Source organism: Dendrobates tinctorius, unplaced genomic scaffold, assembly GCF_039654945.1.
Source record: "Dendrobates tinctorius isolate UK_male_01 unplaced genomic scaffold, ASM3965494v1 ptg000011l, whole genome shotgun sequence".
Taxonomy (NCBI): Eukaryota; Metazoa; Chordata; class Amphibia; order Anura; family Dendrobatidae; genus Dendrobates; species Dendrobates tinctorius.
Window position 1 is genome coordinate 1,440,070 of NW_027361679.1, and position 23,904 is coordinate 1,463,973.

Here is a 23,904-nt window from a genome sequence, read left to right on the forward strand (position 1 = left end):
AAGGTCCATTTTAAGGACCGAAACGTTACACAATAATTGTCTTGTGGAAAACGAAAGCTGTGAATAAAACTAAGATTCTTTTCTCTGCAATTGGGAGTGCCAGATTTCATATTTTTTCATATTATATTGGGATTGGTACCCTGTTTCTGTGCACCCCGTCTTCAAACTCGGAGTGACGTGCCTTGTAGTAATACAGAGTAATGAGGCCCATATATTTCTCCATATGGAATCATTGATCCCATATAATGTTTCAAACCGTATATGATGAGCTCCACATAATGCTATAGTATATGTTGGTCCCAATGGATGAAGCTCCACTGTCTTATGGGCCCAAATAATGTTCCATATATAATGAACCCCATTTCTACTGCTCTAGTGTATAATGGGCCCTGTAAATGCTGCTCCAGTGTCTGATGTCCACCTTTGGAATGCTCCAGTGTATGGTGGGCCCCATATATCATTCACCAGAGTATAGTGCTCCCCAAAAATTGCTGTCCCAACATTGAAAACAATTACATAAGTCTCCTTGCTAGGGAATCCCTGCACTACTCTGAACTCCTTGTCGTCCCCAACTTCCATCTCACTGCACTTGGCTGTTTAGGCCCTCCCACCGGCAGAGACACTTTTGCGTACTATGCGGTGCCCTGTGCCAGTGCCATCGCCCATGAGTATGCCCCCCCACCTGCTCAAGGAGCCTGCACTTTCATCTGCACGTTCCTCTTTGTCACAGTGTAAGGTGGTATAGTATGTGGGAAGGGGAACCTGAGTTTCCTCTGGGTCAGATTCTGGCAGTGTAGAGTGCGAGGGGAATGTAGTGGTCTGGGTCAATGTACCAGCAGCATCATCCAGCAGTGGCTGGGCCTCAGTGCACTTGTGGCGTCCCCAAGAGTACGGTCGCCACTGTGGCATTACCTTCCTCCTAGGGAGTGTGTTGTTAAGCTTGGGAGCAACGAAGGATCTCTCTAGCAGTGAAACCAACACACAACACATTTCCCACTCCAGGCTAGCAGGGAGACCTCTGAACCTGACTGCTGAGGAGCTACTCTCTGTGGTCAGGAGGAGGTAAGTTAGGGCACTCTGTGCAGGGAAGGGGAAGTGTGTGGACGTGAGAAGGGGAGCTGGAGGATGAGCAGAGTTAAGGCTCACTCCTAGCTGGAGCGCATGGTCCCGATTCCAGTCTCCGAGTTTGTAGGGACACTGACATTCCTGCAGCAGAAACCGGGGGAAGTAGCAGCTATAAATGCTCTGTACCCAACTAAGGCTCGGAGGCCCCAGCATCGACGTGTGGGAGCCAGAAGGAAAAGGCTACAGCTGTCTGCCATACAAGTAAAGTCTGAGGAACATCTGTTAGACAGGAGGCACTTCAGTGAATCACGGTCCTGTGAGTGCTTCCCCCACAAGCGCTAGAAAGGAGACGTTCAGGAAGGTACATGTTGGCAGAGTGTTGGAAGGGAGCTTTCCATTTTGGTCCCGGAGGTTGGCTGAGGTCCTGACCCGGAGGACACAGCACGGAGGCAGGCATCTGTGTAACCTGTACACTGTGAGTAAAGCTTTGGAACTGCACGCTCTGGTGTCCTACAGTTATTCCAGCACCGCTACATCAGTGTACCAGCACCTACACCGCCTGTGCCTTTCCCCCATCACTACATCTACACTTCCCTGGGACTCCAGCTCCACCTGTGGAGAGCTTCACCATCTTTGCTACACAACACCATCAGTCCCAGAGGATCTGCATGCAGCGTCGGCCTAACATCTATGTTGCCGAACACCACAGGTGGCGTCATACTATCTATATAAACTCTTTACCATTATACCACGCCATTTACATGGGCGCCCAGGGCCACCGTCCGGGTCACCGCTGCTGTGACACATCCCACTGACACTGGCCCGATACCGAGTACCCCACAGCCCTGGGAGGGCGACCCATATGCCGACTGCTGATCGGGCGGCGTTATTCCCACGAACTTCCAAACAGCATCCATGAAGGCAAAGTTTTTGGTTTCCGGGGGCAGTATGATGATTGCAAAGCTGAACATTAAAGGAATGTCCAAAAGGGCACCACCAGGAGTGGAGCCTGTGGCTTAATTGGACTCCACCCGGGAAACCACAACCATGCCACCTAAAGAAAAGATGCACACTTTGAAAGCTTTGTCGATTCTGTGTGTGGTGTGGTATGTGTGTTTGTAGTTGTGCTAGCGATTTCTCAGCTTTATTCTGTTAACAACCGAGACTCCGGCATGCCCCCGCAGTACGCGTCAAGCTTACTAGAGGGATAAGCGAGGCTCTGGCACGTGAGATCGAGCAATAACAGGTCTAGCATTCCCGTACATGTCCAGGGCTGCAAGCACGCTACACTGAAAGGACCAGCTTTTGTCGCTTACAGGTGCAGATAACCTGCTGAACTCCGTTAGTGATGGGGATCTGGGATTCAGGTTATTCCCCGCGAACGATGATTTCCCAGTAAGTTCAGGTCAACCGCAATTCCGGAGTTAGGCCTAACCGTCATTCCTGAAAAAATTACGTGTCCAAACCACAGGTGCTGTAGCTTGCTTAACAGCTAGGCAGCCGTTCTCAGGCCCAGTATGGATTCAACAACATTGTAGAAAGTTGATAAAGGGTACAGTTTCACCGGATAACACGTATATATGTATCCTAGTTTACACATTAAAAATATATGTCTATAGATCAGGAAGCAGACTCAGATGTTCTCAGGCCCAGTATGGATTTGACCAGATTGTACAAAGTTGAGAAAGGGTACTTTATCACTGGATAGCAGGTATATATAGCATAGTTTAAACATGTAAAATCTCCGTGTTCTCAGTATGGATTACACAGCAATCTAAAAAGTGGAAAAAAGGAAATGCATTTGAGGCGTACACAACTATATACTTTTGGTGTTATTTTTAAATCTTCATATATATTTCTGTCTCAGTAATACAGTCCAGCCTCTCCGCAATAGGAAATGAGATGCATACAATTACTGACATAAAGGATAGCGATTGCAGAAATCTAGGAATTACTATTCACGGGAAAAACTTCCGTCACAATTCTCATAGGCGATGCTGACCCTCAATTAATTTGTGTGTTGAGACAGTGAAAACATTTTTTTGTGAATAAAGTCTTGCTGTATCACACTTCCGTTGATTCCATCACTGTTACTCATCTCAATCAAATTTTTATCACAGGGAGCGATGTAAACATGGTGCTCACTGGCTATCATGATCTGTCACGTAACTTTGGAGTGCAAAAGACAGAAGCCACAGGCCGTAGGCGATTCTATTTGATTGGCATGAGAGGGCACATTTTAAAATGTGCGCCGGAATGTCACACGTTTGTGAGTAGGAAAACTGTGAAAGCTGATGATAAACCACCACTGCATGTCATTGTGAGTCGACGTCCATAAGAAATGGAAGCCATTGATCATCTGGAGCTAGAGCCCGGCCAGCAGCACAGGGCATAGCTACATCTTAACCATCATCTTTCAGTTCAATCAATTTGTAGTGGCACTCCCAGTGAAGGATTTGACAGCCCAGACTACACAGCGGAAGAATAGGGAGAGGTAAACATTGCAAATGCTGGGGCCCTGCCCAAGCAAGGGGGGCACACTCGTGGGCGCTGGTACTGGCACTGGGCCCCTCATAGTACGGCGGTGTGTCTGACGGCGGGTGTGCACCACCACCGTCAGAGACACTTGATTGCACTATGAGGGACCCTGTGCCAGTGCCCGCGCCCAAGAGTCAGCCTACCCACCTGTCCAGGGCAACGGCACTCGCACGGTTTCGTGCGCTAGGTGATGACCCCGGCCATGGGGGGGGCAGCCCAATTAGGGCGGTTTACAAAGTGGCATATGTTGATGTGGGACATTCAGCTGCTGCAAAAGGTGAAATAGGTCAAGTTCGCGGAATAGGAGGAGGACCAAAGCAAGCCATTTTTCTGGCAACCTGTGTGTCATCAAGGGAAGGTGGGACAAAATCCTTGGAAACCCATGCATGGTTCATTTTAATGAAGGTTATATCATCCACATTTTGGGTTGACAGACGGGTCCTTTTTTCTGTCAGGATTGATCCAGCTGCACTGAAGACTCTTTCCGATAGCACACTTGCAGCTGGGCAAGCATCACCTGTAAGGCATATTGTGCCAATTCAGGCCAGGTGTCCAGTTTAGCGGCCCAATAGTCAAAGGGGAATGACCTGTGCGGGAGAACATCGATATGGGAGGAAAAGTAGTTTGTAGCCATAGTTGACAACTGCTGTCTCCTGTCACTTTCCATCGATGCAGTATTATCAGTTGTGTGAGCGGTACTTGAAAAATCAGTCCACAACAATGTCATGAAACCCCTGTCTCCAACGCCACTTCTGCTATGTGCACCACGAACACCTCTGCCAAGCTACCCCCGGCCCGTACGGCTCGTGTGAGAACCATCACCGCTGCTGTGTGCTGGGAATGCCTCAACCAACCGGTTTACCAGAGTTGCTTGTTCATTAGCCAATATTAGGTCAAGGTTCTCCTGTGGCATGATGTTTTGTAATTTGCCATTATAGCGTGGATCCAGGATGCTGGCCAACCAGTAGTCGTCATCGTTCATCTCTTTGGCAATGCGGGGGTCCCTTTTTAGGATCTGCAAGGCATAATCTGACATGTGGGCCAATGTTCCCGGTGTCAATGATGCACTGCGAGTGCTGGGTGGAGGAGCACTTTCTGGCAAATCCACATCCCTCCAGTCACGCACAAACCCTGTACCAGACCTTGCCACGCCAACATTTTCACTTGCCCCACGAGATGCATCCTCCTCCCCTAAGTAATCATCCCCATCATCATCCTCCTCCTCCTCTTCTTCCTCCACCTCATGCAGGAGAGGTCCCTGAGCAGACAATGGCTGAATGTCATCAAGGATTCCCTCCTCTTCTTCCTCATCGTCAACATTGGCTGCAGGCACCTGCTCCTTAAGGTGCGTCAAAGTTTGCATGAGCAGACGCATAAGTGGGATGCTCATGCTTAGGATGGCGTCGTCTGCGCTTACCAGCCGTGTGCATTCCTCAAAACACTGAAGGACTTTACAGAGGTCTTTCAGCTTCGACCACTGCACACCTGTCAACTCCATGTCTGCTCTCAAAGTGCCTGGCCGTGTATCCTCCCACAAATGCATTATGGCCTGCCTCTGTTCGCACAGCCGCTCAACCTTGTGCAGGGTGGAGTTCCACCTTGTTGCAATGTCGGTAATGAGGCGGTGGTTGGGAAGGTGGAGCAATCGCTGCAGCTTCTGCATACGAATGGAGTGTACAGACGACCGGCAGATGTGCGCGCACAGTCTTCGCACATTCTGGAGCAGGGCTGTTAACTCCGGATAATTGCTGAGGAAGCACTGCACCACCAGGTTCAAGGTGTGAGCCAAGCAAGGTATGTGGCTGAGTTTTGAAAGGGTTATGGCTGCCACAAAATTACGGCCGTTATCACTAACTACCTTGCCTGCCTCAAGATGTATACTGCCCAGCCATGACTGTTTGTCGCTGAAAGTACTCGGCCAGCACCTCCGCGGTGTGTCTGTCGCCCAAACACATCATCTGCAACACAGCCTGCTGACGCTTTCCACTAGCTGTTCGATAGGGGGACACCTCGTGTGCAACAGTGGCAGCTGCAGATGGAGTGCTCGTACGACTGCGCTCTGTGGACGAGCTTTCGCTTCTGGAGGAGGAGGAGGGTCGAACGCCTACAGCCAACTGTTTCCTATACCGTGGGCTAGGCAGCACTGTCCCACCACCGCTGTCCCCTGTGGACCCTGCATCCACCACATTAACCCAGTGCGCAGTGATGGACACGTAATGGCCCTGGCCATGCCGACTGGACCATGCATCTGTTGTGAGGTGCACCTTTCCACTCACTGACTGCTTGAGTGCATGGACAATGCGGTCTTTCACATGATGGTGGAGGGCTGGGATGGCTTTGCGAGAGAAGAAGTGGCGACTGGGTAGGTCATAGCGTGGTACTGCATTGGCCATGAGTTTGCGGAAAGCTGCGCTTTGCACCAACCGATAGGGCATCATCTCTAACGAGATTAGTTTGGCAATGTGGGCGTTCAAACCCAGTGTACGCGGATGAGAGACTGAGTACTTTCTTGACCTACTCATAGTCTCTGGGAGGGTGAGCTAGACTTGAGAGCTGCATATGGTGGAACTAGCGGTGGACAGGGCGGACTGAGAGAGGGTTGATGATGGTGATGGAGTTGGTGTTCTTTCTGATGGCCTAGATTCAGTCTTTCGTTGATATAACAGTGGGATTCCCTGACTGCTTTGCCCTTGCAACGACACCTCAACATTTGCTGCTGTGCTAACCGGTGGGCTTACAGTTGCTGACTACCTTCTTTGTGATCAGTTGCACATGTGGTACTTGAGGTTTGGTGTTGTGTCCATGCTTGCAAGTGCATGCTGGTTAAATGTCTAAGCATGCAACTGGTATTCAAATTTTTCAGATTTTTCCCTCGGCTAAAGGTCTTTGTGCACTTCTTACAGATAACCTTGGCCTGATCATGAGGATTTTGTTCAAAAAAGTGCCACACTGCACTCTTCCTACTTTGGAAGACATTTTGCGGCCTAGCACGCTGTGCTATTTTGACCGTCTGGACAAGCTATCCAGCAACTCTTTTGATTTTTGGAACCTGTCTTTGGAGTGCTCCGGGCCTGCCAGATAACAGCTGTTGCGATGTCGATGTCTGCTGTGGATGCTCCTCCTCCTCAACTGAGCTATTGGAAGCAGCACCCTCTTCTTCAATGTCATGTGCACCTTCCTCTGTGTCACCGTGTATGGTGGTATAGTGTGCGGAAGGGGCACCTGAGTCTCATCAGGGTCAGAATCTGGCTCATTACACTGCGAGGACAATGTAGTGCTCTGAGTGAATGTACCAGCAGAATCATCTATCAGTGGCTGTGCATCAGTGCACTGCATGTCAGATTCATCTTGGCCTGGGTAATTCACCATGGAGTAATCAGTTCTATGGCCTGCGTCATCCTTCAATCTTGGTTGGGGTGAAGGACACAAGGAAAGGTGTGGTTCATGAACATGAGCCTCCAATGACGACTCAGTGCTTTTATTTTTTACAACTTCAGAAGAGGAGGCGATAGAGCTGGAGGCTGAGTCAGCAATGTAAACCAAAACTTTTTCCTGAAGCTCTGGCTTTAAAAGCGGTTTGCCAACTCCTAGAAAACTAAGCCTTCGAGGCCTTGTGTAGCCAGACGATGACACAGGCTCAACACCTCCTGCATTCGGTCCTATTTTGCTTTTGCCACTACCATCAGATCCACCACCAACACCATCATTACCAGCTGGCAACCCCTGCACAATTCCACGGCCTCTTCCACCAGCCTTCCTCATTTTTGGTAAAAATGTACACAAAATCCCACAAACTATATAGTAATGTAAAACAAGGTACAAGGTGTATATAGGACAGGGGAGATGTAGAATTTCAGAACACACTTGTGGACACTGTTGGATTGTGTGAGGCCCAGTGAATATCACACCGCTATGTCACAGGCTCAATGTCGCAGGTGTGAAAAATGTCACTATAGGACAGGAGAGATGTAGAATTTCTGAACACACTTGTGGACACTGTTGGATTGTGTGAGGCCCAGTGAATATCACACCGCTATGTCACAGGCAGAAATTGGCTAGTGTATGACAAACTACAAGGTGTATATAGAATTGGGCAGAATAGGAATCTCCCTAGAGTGTAGGTCTGTAAGAACGGAACAAGTCCTCGACTTATCCTTACAGAGTCACACACAGATAGCTTCACTGTGGCCGTGATAACAGCCGTTACACGGTACTGAGAGAGGAGCGTGCACGTACACCGCTGTCCGGTGTCTGTAAAATTGTCAAGCTCCGTGTTTTTTAAGTATACGGACTGACACACGCTGTCTCTCTATAGTTTTGAATGTGATCAAACAGCAAATATACTTAACTGCTTGAAAACAAGACAAAACTATAAGGTGGAGGTCTGTAAGAACGGAACATGTCCTTGACTTATCCTTACTGAGTCACACACAGATAGCTTCACTGTGGCCGTGATAACAGCCGTTACATGGTACTGAGAGAGGAGCGTGCACGTACACCGCTGTCCGGTGTCCATAAAATTGTCAAGCTCCGTGTTTTTTAAGTATACGAACTGACACACGCTGTCTCTCTATAGTTTTGAATGTGATCAAACAGCAAATATACTTAACTGTTTGAAAACCAGACAAAACTAGAAGGTGGAGGTCTGTAAGAACGGAACATGTCCTCGACTTATCCTTACAGAGTCACACACAGATAGCTTCACTGTGGCCGTGATAACAGCCGTTACACGGTACTGTGTGAGGAGCGTACACCGCTGTATGGTGTGAAAAAATGCATGCTCAGTACCTCACCAGGACAAAAAAAAAAATTTGGATTGCTTTTAAAAAAGCAGTTTGCAGAGCAGTGGGAAACCAGCAATGCAGCTATCAGGAAGCCTTATAAGGCAGCCTAACAACCAACACAGCTGATCCAGCAAAATATAGCCTCCACTTGCACTGCACACACAGTGACTGGTGTGTTGTACAGGCAAAATCGCTAGCAGCAGAAGCAGTTTTTGGTGTCTTCTTCCCTGCCTAACGCTCTCCCTACAGAATCAGCAGCAGCAGCAGCTCTCCCTATTCTGAGATCAGCATGAGTAACATGGCGGTCGGCGTGCACGCCTTTTTATACCCCCTGTGACGCCCCTCAAAGCAAGCCAATCACTTGCATGCCCTTCTCAAAGATGGTGGTGACCCCTGCCTATGTCATCACGTTGCCCACAGTATCCGTGGATCCTGATTGGCTGAAAAAGGGCGGAAAACAAACTTTTGAAACGCGACTTTGGCGCTAAAGTCGCCGAGCTCATGGCCGACCTCACCCTAGGGTCGGGTTTCGTTTCATGAAACCCGACTTTACCAAAAGTCGGTCACTTTTGAAATTTTTCGACCTGTTTCGCTCAACTCTAACCACGAGGCGTAGATCCAAGTAGATGAAGAGGTGGAAGTTACGGTATGGGTGGAAGAGGCAAGGGAGTAGTAATGCAACTTATATTATTTTTGTGCTTTTTTTAAATATTTTTTGTGGGGTGTATTTTTGTATTTTTTTAGGAAGCTGACTCAACATGTTGCCTGCCAAAGAATGTTTTGCAGCCTGCAGAGCTGTCTGGGATGAGCTGGCTCATTCTTCTAATATTCAAATGTATTTACGTCTATCAGAAAAAAATATATCTGAACACAGTGGACTGCAGCAGCGCTTGTCAGTCCTGGCCCAAATGTGTAGCAGCGTATTGAGGTCACCATGCTACTGATGTCATCACACTGCTTCCAGCACAGAAACGCCGCAGAGGTGTGTGTATGTGTTTGGGGCATATTTTGCAGAGGGGCAGTGTGGGAGGATATTTTAGAGAGGAGTAATATTGGGAGGATATTTTGTAGTGGGGCACTGTGGGTGATATTTTAAAGACACACAGCGTGAGGGGGATACTTTGCAGAGGAGCAGTGTGCAGGGAATATTTTGGAGAGGGGCAGTGTGCAGGGGACATTTTGCAGAGGGGGAATGTGGGGGGGAGAAAGTTTGGAGTAGGGCAGCATAGGTAGGATTTTTTATGCAGGAAGCAATGGCAATTATTTATTAAGTCGCCCAGCATAGGAGATATCTTTATTTAAGGGACAGTACTGTACTGTATAATGTTACTTTTATTTCTAAGGACAGCATGTCTGGAGTTGCTGCTGAACATGGAGAAGAGGGAAGTCTGCAGAGATGAACTCGGGAACCCTAACTAAAGACTCTGTAATATTAAAATGTAATTTTTATTTGAAACTTAATAAATTGTGCTATTTAAAACCACAGTGCCGATATGGATAGACTGTCCTGGTTACTATTTAATTTCTATTCCTTTATGGAAACGTGGTGATATTAGGATCTTTCCCTCTCAATTATAATTGTTTTAATAATCAATTTTCATCCACTAGCTGTTGTGGGACTAAGAGAACTGCTAACTAATTTTTAATTGTTTGGTACTGACCCCAAGGTCAGTCCACTGAGTGCTATATTCATATATAAGGAGTTATTCCTGCTGTTAGATGCACATTAGCTAATCTGATTGTCTCCATTAATGGCAATATCACATCTGTTAACCCTAGTGTTAGGGCTGGCGGAACGCACCAAATAATAAAGATGGTAATAAGGTACGTTCGCAGCCCGGGGTCCACCGTGCAGTGGTGGTAACCTGCTGCTCAGTAATGGCGGATGCTATATGGCGGTATACTATAAAAACACAAGCGGGTTATCGTCACCCGGTGTGTACGGGGGCCGACTCTGTTTCTTCACAGAGCCGCACTACCGCTAAACATAAACGCCGGAGCCTGTTTGTGCTCACAGAGCTCGGCTAGAAGAGCGCACAGTGTACGGCCACAGAATGCTACCCCAAGGACACGGGGTTAGAGTCCCTCTAGGCCCACTGAGCGCGCGGCGTCCTTGCCATGAGCGCCGCTAAAGACGCTGGCAGTGGAGTGTGGAGCACGTGCACTGGGGCGTGCTGGATCACTGGTGAGGACCAATGTCTGACTCAAACCCTGACCTACCTACACCTAAGCCTAGGCGCTAGCAGGCTAGGCTGCACAACACATGCGTACCAAGGGTAGGGGTTTCATAATGAGTCAGTCACCAGATACATTCATACGTGCATACATCTCTCACACCTTATAGTCTGTAAATACAGTCTATCCTAGCGCATGGGCGAGCGGCCAAGTGAACCTTTTATAGCCACGGGCGTCCGGGACCTTCCTGGCTTCTCGGATGGGCCAATCCAAACACGAGCAGGACCTGAGCACGTGACCCTCGATCTCCAATGGGAGATCACTCCACGGGCATGCACAGTGGCCCGACATGAGGACTTAGTCCCTGGAGAATCTCGCTGCTGAGCAGCATGCATTGTCATAGCTGTGCCAGAGGTGGCAGCAGCAAGCAAACCCACGGAGCTGGTCTGGGCAGAGCGCTGGGACCGACAAATCTGCTGAGCAGGCTCCACTGTGGCCGAAGAAGAATGGGAGACCGCTGGGTGCAAGACTCTGGATTCCTGCTGTGCAGTGGCAGGAACTCGACGCCTAACACCTAGGACACTAACTTCATAATATTTCTTTCAGATAACTCTTTGCATAATATGACCGTGGACCACTAATGTTTGCATATGAGTACCAATATATAAAATATATAACCATCTGTCTCCCCAACATGTTTCATCATTACTGGCTTATTCAGGGGAATGAGGCTAGACGGACTGCCTTTAAAATAAGGAATCATAACCATCTGTCTCCCCAAGATGTTTCACCATTGCTGGCTTCTTCAGGGGAGTGAGGCTGCAAGGTGCTACATGGAGATAAAAAGTGATGGAAATGATTTCAAACAGAGATGATGTCAAATATAAGGTACTTGGATGTAAATGTTTATTTGTTATACTGAGTTTCATCAGTGCTGTGGTTCCTGTACATTCCTCAGTCTGATGATGACTGTTAACAAGAACTCACAGTATCTCCTTACAATTGTTAAAGAGATTACTCTAGCTGTAGGTTCATGTGATACATTTGGGCTGCCTTGATATTGCAATTGGTCACTGTGCTAAGTTTGGTGATTTATTCATGTGGTTCTGACACTGCATTCATGTACTGTCAGTGCTTCTGAAGATGTATTCATGTACTGACAGTGGTTCTGGTGATGCATTCATGTGCTGACAGTGGTTCTGATTTTCTACACATGAAGCAATTTAAAACCTGCTTCATGGCTATGCTAAAACTCAAAAATCTTCAAAACTTAGAGCTTTGATATTATGAGGAGGATTTGGACAAATTGTGTTGAGTTACTGCTTCAAAAACTCAGTGTAAGTTAACAATTTTTTTTGGAGCAGAATCTCTCCAATTCTTCCTTAAATACACAAAATGTGGTTCTGGTCATGTATTCATGTAAATACCCCTTTAAATGTTTTGTGGCCCTTGTGATAGGTTCAGTATGGCATTGTGGCCCTTGCACTAAAAAATGTTGTGCACCTCTGGTCTAGTAGCAATGAATTTAATGCTAGTAAAGGAAAATTTTATCCCACACAAGGCATCCACAGCAGCATGGTGCTTATTTTTTAAGTTTGCTCATACAAGCAAAAGGGTTAAAATGTCTTGAACTTTTGAATTTAAGACTCCATATCTCACCATCCACTACTGCTTCAAATGTGAAACTACCATTATTTTATAGATAATCATCTTAGCTATCTTATACATAAATCTTACTTGCAACTATTTGGCATATGATTAGTTATGCAGATTCTTGTCATGTCACTGCATTGTTACTGTTTTGCACCTAAAAATCTAAATTTGTATATTTTTTTTAGTATTTTTTAAATCCACCTTTGGCTTTCAACACTGCCTGAATCCTTCTGGGTATGCTCTGATCAGATTCAAGCATGTCTCAACCAAAATCTGATCCCAGGTTTTCAGATTATGTTTTTTTTTACATTTCAATGTGATTTATTGACTTCTAGTATGGAACAACAGCACAGTTTATAACTCAGACATGGACTTGTGTGGCCAGTAGACATACTTCTCTTTATCCAACTTGGTCTCAGGGTCAAATGGAATCATGCTCCTGAACTAGGCCAGCTCTTTCTCATACTGTGCCACTCTGGCTTTGGATTCCTCAATATAGGAAAGAGAGACTTCATTAGATTCCTGTTCCTGTGCATTAATCTTCTCTGTCTGAGTGTCCTTTGGCTCTGGAATAGTAGTAGCATTGAACTTAGTCTCAAACTCATTGACTAAGTTGGCTTTGGCTATTGCGGTGCGGTAGAATACCCAATCAATGGTAGGAGGTTTCTCTGGAAGAGAAGTCAACTTTGGCATCGCTGCGAGTCTTCAATGCGTTGAACATTGCCTTCTGGTTGGGAGGAACTCTTTCTGCAAATGACAACCAGCGTTGAACATTGCCTTCTAGTTGGGAGGAACTCTTTCTGCAAATGACAACCAGTCCACAGCCTTGATTTCAGCTCTTCAACCCGCCATGATTAGGAACTGCCTGTTCTCCAACCTCCACCCTCAGTAGCCGAGACACTGCAATGGCAGTTTTTCTTTTTTGCTAAATTTGTAAAAATTTTTACATTTCTGTTTTTTTTTCAGTCAAGATGGGGTGCAGAGTGTACAATAATGAGAAAAAAATGAACTTTTTGGAATTTACCAAATGGCTGCAATGAAACAAAGAGTGAAAAATTTAAAGGGGTCTGAATACTTTCCTCCGTAGCCACTGTACATAATGGAAACCAACAACAGGACCAATTAAATGCATGACCATAAAAAAAGTTTCAATGCGCCAACTCCTAATTCAGTGGCAAGTGTATTATTCATAAAAAGGAATCCAGCACTGAAAAAATGCAATTTATTTAACTGAACTGTGTACAGACAAGTTTGTGACATTTCAGACTCACCAATCTTCATCAGATAAGCACATGTGATTCACAGAATCAGAAAGGAGCTAAATGAGACCTATGTTACTAGGATAAGCGCACCTGTATATGTATGTATATAGATGCATTAATATGAGGGATGGAGGGTTCATTTAGCTCCTCTATACAGCATAGTATTCTGATTCTCTGAATCACATGTATTTATCTGATGAAGGTCGGTGAAACCAAAAAATGAAAAATTTGTCTGTACACAGTTCATTTAAATAAATTGTATAATTTCAGTGCCGGATTCCTATTTTTAAAAATACATTTTGAGGGTTGGGGCCCAATCTATGCACCTACAAATTGGTGGAGTGCCATACTTCCTCTAATGCATATCAGTAGCACAGCAACACATCCGAGCCTCTGTATAAACGGCCTGGCAGAATCCGTGAAATAATTCCAACTGCAGCTACTTACATTGTATAGCCACAGCAGAAGGGGCCAGCCGCATCTGAAATCAGTGACATCAGACACTGCCAGCCCGCCCCCTGTTCCAAAGCTGCTGGTGTGTTCCGGGTTCTTGCAGCACATTATATGAAGGATTTGAGGGCCTGAAAGTGATGAGATATGAGTGTATGTCTGCTCACTCGCTCATCCAACCTTCCATTCCCCCATCGGACCAACCATTTGCCCACATGCTTGCCCACCTGCCACTCTTCTTGTGCCCCCTCCCTGTTTGTGCAGTGTGAAGTTGGAGGCCGTCTCTGTCTGCAGCCCTGAATGTACACTACTAAGTTCAACCCTGCTGACTGCTGCATGTATGCTTGCCTGCAATAAGGTATAATTACCTGTTTTAAAGGGGATATTCTAGTAACCTTATACCTATACCCTATACACAATATATGGGATAATAATTAGTTCCAGTTCACATGGCGGATTTTCATGGCCCTTACTTCATGCCTCCCATTCAACTCTATAGAAGACAGTGATGAGGATTGTTGAATGTCAGGTTTTAACCAAAGCTGTGCTGAGAAAGGACCTGTCCGCACCAAAATTCAGCTTGAAAATCTCCCGTTTGAGTTGGCCATTAAAATTTTGTGGCTGCATGCATGCCCAAATAGCTCCTCAGCTCATTTCAGGAGTCGATAAGATTTATCAGGTCCTCGTTCTTGTGATGAGTGGGGGTCCCAGAAGTAGAACCCCCACTGATCCCAAGAATACGGGCCCTGTAACTCAAACGGAGTGGCTGCACGTGGTGCAGAAGTGAAGTTTTTCCAAGACTGGGAGGTGGGACCGTGGAAGTTTCAAAGGATGTAGGTGAAGCTGGGGTGGAGCCTGGGAGGAGTCTCAAAAATTTAGCCAGTAGGGGCTCTGAAAATCCTGGTGGCAGTCCTGATCAGCAGCATGTGTAGTCAACACAAGTTGTGTATTTGAGCCATCACATGAACACATTATAAGTTGAACAAAAATGCCAGTCAGGGGAGCAATGAAGTGCTTTCAAATTTTCTACATGTTTCCAGTGGGTATTGACTTAGCACCACTAACTAGAATATCTAAAACCTTGACCTTCCTATTTTATTTTTTTAATGTTAGCAAAGTTTATTTTTTTATGTTGCCCTATCGCACATACAGAAATCAATACTATATTTCATATTTTATGGAATTTGAATCATAGAATCTCATAAAAAACCAAAACATGTGAATGTCCTTCAGTTATAGAATGCAACTTTGGCCTCAGTTTTGAGGCATTTATAAAGTAAGCCAGTTTGGGCTTTTGAAGGTTGCTTCTGTTCCATAACTCATGTCATTTACCAATTGAACCTGAGGTTACATTACTACTATTTCTGACTATTGCCTTAAAAGCAGATCAACAGATTCCCAAATTTACTATCATTGAATTTACGCCCCAAGAAATGGGGAAATGGATATGACCGAAGCCTGTTTTTCAGACAATTCTCATTAAGACTTCTCTAGATCATTTAAAAGGCTACAGGAAAGTTTAGCAGCTCTTGGCTCTTACAGAAATATATTGTAACAGAAATCTCATTAAGAGAAAATCTCTACAAAGAAATGTACTGATCAAAACTCCTGCTCACTTCTCCAGTGGTGCTGACTTCTGGCCGGGCAATAGGTTACATCAATGTGGAAATATAAATGTAATTAAAAACAGAAAGGTTACTGAGGACACTCCACCATTATTCAGTTGGATGGTCTTTAAATCCTTCATTGTTTCAGATTTATTTTTGGAGCTGATTCTTATAAAATGACAACAGTGACTGAATGCCATTATGTACAGTACTATACCTTCACATAAGATTGGGGTCTGAACTCCTAGGAGAAATATGTGTGACATGCAGCACTGGCTGAAGATACCCTTAGGCATTGTGAAGTAATGAAGCTTGAACTTAATGTGTACGTTTTATACATGTGCTGCCTGCAACTCATAGAAGCATATCCATTTTCTACAAATTGAAAATTGGATGTTAACATATAAAGTATGGATACATGGTGTAATACTGATTTTCTATATATAAAAAAAATAAGGAAAAGCTGAGACTAACAATGAAAATTTATTGAAATACTCTTATATCTAATTCTCTTATACACATAAGACTGGTTCCCTAACAGTTTATCTCTGGTCTAATGCCAAATAATGTTTGACCATTAGTGATGAGCAAAGGTGCTCGATAACACTTTGAGATCACTCAAGTGTCTAAGGGTACCGTTACACATAGCGACGCTCCAGCGATCCCGACAACGATACGACCTGGTAAGGATCGCTGGTACATCGCCACATGGTCGCTAGTAAGCTGTCAAACAGACAGATCTATTCAACGACGCAGCAACAATCCGGCGATCCATATAATGACCTCGGCGGTCGTTGGGACCATGTCACACAGCAGCTATTCTGATGACTCACGCCTGCGTCCCTGAGTTCTGAGTCTCCAACGAGGCCGCTCGTCGTGTCAAGCAGAGCGATGCATGCTGGCCAGCGGGACACCAGCGATCAAAAAATGGTCCAGGACATTCGAGCACGATCAGCGACATCGCAGCGGGGGCCTGGACGCCGCTATGTGTCACACGTAGCGAGATCGCTTGCGAGATCACTGTTGCATCACAAAATCTGTGACGTTTCAGCGATCTCGCTAACGATCTCGCTCTGTGAGATGGGGCCTTAAGTTTAAGAATTGCTCGTCACTCGCTGAGTATTGGCTACTGCTGGAATTTAATGCTTCAATCCCTGTCCCGCATGTTTGGCACCTGTTACACAGCCAATAAACATGCAAGGATTACCTGCCAGACACTGTAATGCTGTAGCCATCTTGGTAGAGGCATTACTGTGATTGGCTGGCTTCATTACCTCATCAGAAGTTATAAAAGGTCGGGTGCCTCCAAGCTCGGCACCCTGGCGCCATTGCACAGCTCAGTGACAGTTCTTATTGGGGGAGAGAGCAGTTGTCCAGGCCTATGTGTACAGTTTTAGGAATCAGAGTCCTCTAGTGGTGATACTTTGCTGAACCAGCATGCTAAATGTACGTCTAAGGACTAATCTTGTGCTTTGCGGTTTCTAAGAGACACATTCTGGATAAGAATGAAGTGATTAAACAGAGTCAGCATGGGTTTGTAACTAATAAGTCATGTCAGACTAATTTAATTTCCTTCTATGATGGTATTACTGATTGGGTGGATCAAGGAAATGCTGTAGATATAGTATATCTTGACTTCAGCAAAGCATTTGACAAAGTCTCTCATACAATCCTTATTGAAAAAATGACTAAGTATGGAATGGACAAGGCAACTGTTAGGTGGATTCATAACTGGCTTAGTGATCGGACCCAAAGAGTGGTCGTAAATGGCTGCACATCCAGTTGGAAGAATGTCTCAAGTGGGGTACCACAGGGCTCTGTCCTGGGCCCTGTATTGTTCAACATCTTTATCAACGATTTAGATGAAGGAATTGAGGGTAAACTGATTAAATTTGCTGATGACACAAAGCTAGGAGGGATAGCTAATACTAGAGAAGAGAGAGAGAGGATTCAAAAAGATTTAAATAAACTGGAGAAGTGGGCAGCAACTAACAGAATGGTTTTTAACAGGGAGAAATGCAAAGTACTACATCTGGGCAATAAAAATGAAAAAAGCATATATAGAATGGGAGGAATAGGGCTAAGTGACAGCACATGTGAAAAAGACTTGGGTATACTAATAGATCACAGACTGAATATGAGTCAACAGTGTGATGCAGCAGCAAAAAAGGCAAATGCAATTCTAGGATGTATTAACAGAAGCATACAGTCTAGATCACGTGAAGTAATTATTTCCCTCTACTCCTCTTTGGTCAGACCTCATCTGGAATATTGTGTCCAATTTTGGGCACCACATTTTAAAAAAGACATCAACAAACTGGAGCAAGTTCAGAAAAGAGCGACCAGAATGGTGACCGGTCTGCAAACCCTGTCTTATGAGGAAAGGTTGCAGGATTTGGGAATGTTTAGTTTGCAAAAGAGAAGACTGAGAGGAGACTTAATAGCTGTCTACAAATATCTAAAGGGCTGTCACATTGTAGAAGGATCAACTTTATTCTCATTTGCACAAGGAAAGACTAGAAGCAATGGGATGAAGCTGAATGGGAGGAGACACAGATTAGATATTAGAAAAAACTTTTTGACAGTTAGAGTGATCAATGAGTGGAACAGGCTGCCACGAGAAGTGGTGAGTTCTCCTTCAATGGAAGTCTTCAAACAGAGGCTGGACAGACATCTAACTGGGATGATTTAGCGAATCCTGCTTTGAGCAGGGGGTTGGACCAGATGGCCCAGGAGGTCCCTTCCAACTCTACGATTCTATGATTCTATGATTCTATGATTCATTCTGCATTTAGCCTAGGGACAGCTGCTGGAGCAGGAAGAGTGGCTGAATGCAGCCTCTAGGCAGAACGTAGGGCTTTGCAGTCCGTTAATTAATATATAGCTTCTGCATGTGACCACAGTTTTGAAGCGGGTGAAAAAAATTACTATCTTGTCATCCATACAGTTTGACATGCTTTGTGTTATATTACAGTGGTATTAATCTCCAAAAAAAGTTTTAAAAAAGTATTAGATGGAATTTGGTATCCATACAGTTTAACGTTCTGTGTGTTACATTACAATGGCATTAAACTGCAAAAAAAGTTGAAAAAAATTCACTGGATGGATTTTGTCATCAATGCAGTTTACTGTGCTTTGTGTTGCATTACATTGCTATTAAACTCCAAAACTTTTTAACTGGATTGAATTTGTCATTTATACAGTTTAATGTGCTTGGTTTCCAGAAACTTATCAATTGCAAAATGCATAAGGCATACAGTAAGAAATGGGAAAGTAGAAGTGCTAATGATGGTGCACGTAAACACTGAGGATGTGGAGCAGGTGCGACTGTGCCTGTTGCTGGTACACAAGAAACCCACCCATCCACAACCCAAAAGACATAGCTTCCTGTCCCACTTTGCAGGGAGGCATGGGACACCACTTCCGAAGCCACACCAGTGCAAATAGGTAGTCGACTGGATAGCAGATAATGCTTCCAGCATGCTTGTCAGCATCATGCAGTTGGATCACCCTCCCAGGGCTGCGGGGTACTCGGTACTGGGTCGGTCTCTCAGAGGGGATTGTCACAGCAGCGGTGACCCGGTCCGTGGCCCTGGACACCCATGTAAAAGGGATTGAAGTGATGGAATAAAGTTTATGAACAGATGATTCGTGATGCCACCTGTGGTGTTCGGCAATGAAGAAGTTAAGCCGACACTGCAGACAGATCCTCTGGGACCCATGGTGTGGTGCAGCAATGATGTTATCGCCCTCCACAGGCAGGGCTGTTGTCCCAGGGCAGTGTAGATGGGTATTGGGAAGGAAGGTGCAGTGTCAGGCACAGAGATGTAGCAGTGTCGGGAAGGTTGCAGCAAGAAGGCAAGGACACAATAGGTTGCAATTTCTTTACCTTTACTTGGCAAATGCAGTCAAGGGTCCTGAGTACAGATGGCACAGGAGCTGGTTAGCCTGGAACCAAATCAAGAATCACCCTGGCAGATGGGTTGTGCAGTCTCCTTACTAGCGTTCTCTATGAAGTACTCCCAGTACTGAGTTACACTGGAGTTCCTCCTTTCTGATGTTACCCACACTCCACTCGCATGGCAGATAGCCGTAGCCTTCTATTTCTCTTGACTCAGCCGTCACTGTTGTGCCTCCGAGGATTATGTGGGAATAGAGCATTTACAGCTTCCTATTCCTCTGGTTTCTGGTGCAGGACCATTAATATCCATACACCCTTGGAGATCAGGCTCCAGATCATGCACTATTACTGGGACTGAGCTCTCCACTTTCCTCAGTCTCCCCAGCGCGTCTCCTCCACGTCTGCACACGACACCCTCCTCACACTAACTACTCTCCCCTTCCTGGCCCCCAGAGAGAAGCTCTTCCCTCAGTTTTGGTTCAGAGCTCCCCCTGCTGGCCTGGAGAGGAACTGTGTTGTATGCAATGGTTAACTGCCAGAGAGACCCTTCATTGCTTCCAGGCGTGACATCACTCTCCCTAGGAGGAAGGTAATGCCACTGTGGCGACCATACTCCTGGGGGCGCCACACTGTCATACACATGGTTTTGTCTTACCAGCCAAGAGTCTGGATCACTTAAACCTTGCCCTGATTCTCCTTTCTCCCACCATGTCAAATTCCAGGAGACCAGTGATCCCACACTAGGACACTCCAAGAAGTTCTTTACATCATCATTTGTTAATTGTGGTCTCTCAACCTGCATGTTCCAAGAGAGACAGGAGAACATGCTGTTTAATGATGCACACCACTTAGAGCAGCCACAGTCACAAAAAGATAACAATGGGGAATGGCAAATTTTGTCTAAGGAGGTAGATGATGATGAGACACAGTTGCGGGGATGGAGGAAGTGGTGGATGACGAAATTCTTGATTCAACCTGAGAAGCTTGCATGCAAAGTGAGGACAGCAGCAGCAGCAGTGAGGAGGAGGGATCGCCAGAACCGAAACAGGCAGAAAGAGCCAGTGGGGTGATCAGAGTCAGAAGGAATTTCTCCGTCAAACAGTTAGATGTTCCTCAGTCTAGGAATTTTTAAAATGAGTGCCGAGACAAAAAAAGATCATTTGCAAGGTGTGCCATTCTAAGATCAGCAGGGGCCTTACTACTAAGAGCCTGTCCAACACCAGCATCATCTTCTAACCAGCATGGTATTCTCCAGTTGAAAAGACTTGTGGCAGTTTGGGTTTGCTGATCTTTAGAAATGGACATTACTAGTTTAGCTTGTGTGAGCAAATATGGGACATAATTAATTTATGGGTCCAATTGTGGGACAATATTACTGCATTGGGTCAGTTTTGGAGCGATATTACTGTATAGGTGTCAAAATGGGAGACACTATACACCAAATTGGGAGACATTACTCATATCCTCGATTGTAACCCATACATTACTATTTATTAATTTATGGAATCACAATTTGGGGCATTAAAATTGTATCGAGGAATAAAAGGTGGAAGCTTTTATTGTATGAGGGTAGCAATGGTCTATGTTACTAATATATTTTTACTACTGGCAAAAAGTCAATACTGTTATATTTGAGCACAAAGACAGACAATACTAGGTAATAGGTAAGCAAAGATGGATTTTAGTACTGTTTAAGAGCCACAAAAAAGGATATATACATCAATATTGTATAGGCGCTAAAGAGGGGGGCATTTCTGCTTTGAAGGGGTCACAAAGGAAGACATTATTAGTGTAATATCTTTTAGGTTTGTGAATACTGTTACTATTGTGGGAACAAAAGGGAGATACTGTTACTATGCAGGGCACCAGGATGTTATTATTGCAGTGTAGGATTAAAGTGTGGAGAGTGCTGTAGAAGTGATCAGTCATAGTCGTATGTGTAGTATTTTTTGCAGAGTCAAGTTCTAGCTAGAAGAAATCATAGAGGTCTTCATTGGATGGAAAAGAAAAGTCAAAATCAGTGATTTTAATTGGGGATATATGGAAAAGTCACTAGATTTATGTAGCGATGCATCCCTGCAAGCTTCCCTTCTCCCACTAAAGGAATGCTGACTCATTTACGTCTGCAGCCCTCATCTTGCACTTTCTCCCACTTCCACCTCCTCCTGCTGCTGCTCAGGGCCTGCGCGTGGCTTTCAGAACTCCGGGCGCTGTGCTTAGGTCGTTTTAAAGTGTCCCCAGCCGATGGCTGGGAGGAACTTATAATTTAAGACACCTCCACATCTTGAGAGATGCCTGGGCTACATGCTCACTTTGTTTGTTGCATCTTTGCTAGTTCTCAGGTTCCCTGTTCTAGTTTATCTTCCAGTACCTGCCTGTACCTTCACGTGCCTGCCTGTATACCATCCATACTTGCTGTACCTGCCTGCAATTGCTGTGCCCACCTGTAGACCAGTCATACCAGCCTTCACTTGCTGTGCCCACCTATATACTAGCCGTACCTGCCTGCACCTGCCAATGCCCACCTGTAAAACCTGCTGTTCCTGTCTGCACCTGCCAGTGCCTGCCTGTATTCCAGCCATTACGCTAGCTGTGCCTGACTGTACCAGATGAACTTTCCTTTCTAGGCTGTTATAGCTTAGTGCCCTTTGTTGTCCATCAGGAGCCAAATCTACCCCCACCATTAGTGGCTCTAGCGAAGAGTCAGGTGCTCACATATTTATGCAACTCCAGGCTCTCCTCCACCATGGCACATTGGTTCCACCACCAGTCCCTTTACAATTTAACACATACTATAAGACAAGATATGTTGTGCAGAATGTCCTGTATACAGGGGGTTGAAAGGAGAGATATACTGCATATCGGGGGTGTGAATATTGGAGACTTGGGATAGATACTGCAGGAGGGTGCAAAAAAAACTATGTACTGCAGCATAGGTTTTGGTGTGCAGTGGTTGAGATTTGTTGTGTTTGTTGCCTGCTGCTAAGAGACCACTAAAGCGCAGCTACAAATGCAGCTCTATTAATGCATATTACAAAGGATTATTTTCTGCTATGGGCATCAACATAGCAGCATTTTCAGTTTCACAAAACTGATTTGTCAGTAACATACAACAACTCTGCTCTATTAAAGTGGAGGAGTGCAGTAGAGTAGAGAAGTGCTAGAACCAGCAATAATTTAAAACCATGCACACTTGTATATTGATGTGGATGATAGAGGAAAAAAATTAGTCATCACAGACAGTGCACAAAAGCATAAGGTGAATTCTACACTGAGATTGGCTTATAGAATCATAGAATGTTAGAGTTGAAAGGGACCTCCAGGGTCATCGTGTCCAACTAAGGCTAGTTTCACACTAGCACTTTTGAGCGCAGCGACGGCCTGCGCATGGCCGCCGCTAAGCCCCGCCCCCTGCTGCGCCTCTGCCGGTAGCTCCGCCTACCGGCGCATGACGCTGCGTGCGTCCTGCATCCCCTATCTTTGTCACTGGGGGCGCAGGCCGTGCGCAGTATGCATTTGGTGGCGCATGCGCCTTTTTGACGGTGCGCCGAGCGCAACCAAACTGCAGCAGGTTGCGTTTGGCGCAGGTCGGCGCACCGTCAAAAGGACGCATGCGCCGCCAAACGCATACTGCGCACGGCCTGCGCCCCCAGTGATAAAGATAGGGGACGCAGGACGCATGCAGTGTCATGCGCCGGTAGGCGGAGCTACCAGCAGAGGCGCGGCAGGGGGCGGGGCTTAGCGGCGGCCGTGCGCAGGCCGTCGCTGCGCTCAAAAGCGCTAGTGTGAAACTAGCCTAAGATTCACTAAACAATCTCAGAGAGATGTACAGTACGTCCATCCTCTGTTTGAAGACTTCCATTGAAGTAGAATTAACCACCTCTTGAGGAAGCCTGTTCCACTCACTGATCACCCTCACTGTTAAAAATGTTTGTCTAATATTTAATCTGTATCTTTTCCCTTTCAGTTTCATTCCATTGCTTCTCGTGTTTCCACATGCAAATAAATATAAAGTTGATACCTCTACATTGCTATATCCTCTCACGGGTTTACCGCAACAGAGAGGAGCCAGAAGACTGCTGCATCTGATTTCTCCTACTCCTGCACTGAGTAGAAGCACTTCATCTTCATATTAAACGGTGCAGTTTTTTTGAGCAGTGCAGGGGTTAATCTGCTCAGTTGAGAGCTTCTGGAAGCTTTCCTGCATTAAAGCTCAGCTGTTCACTGTTAGCCACTGCCATCTCCTATATAATCTGGGCTTTGATAAGCACTTATTGTCAGAGATATGTTATGCTGCATGGCAGGAGATTTTTGGTTGGTGGTTGTTATTTTAAAAGGAATTTGGTGGATTTGTCTGTGACTCTTGGTAGGTTTTGTGTGTGTGCTAATTCCCCTTTCTTCTCTTTACTTTGGTTTTATCATCCTCCTTTCCCCAGTGTATATCTCTTTTGTTTGTGTGAGTATATTTG

At 45.6% G+C, this 23,904-nt stretch overlaps 1 protein-coding gene across 2 annotated transcripts in view; it reads right to left on the reverse strand.

The window, feature by feature from the left end:
- The window catches only part of BANK1 (B cell scaffold protein with ankyrin repeats 1), a 1,011,739-nt gene that overhangs the window by 331,375 nt on the left and 656,460 nt on the right, over positions 1-23,904 (reverse strand). The gene's annotated exons all lie outside the window — the stretch shown is intronic.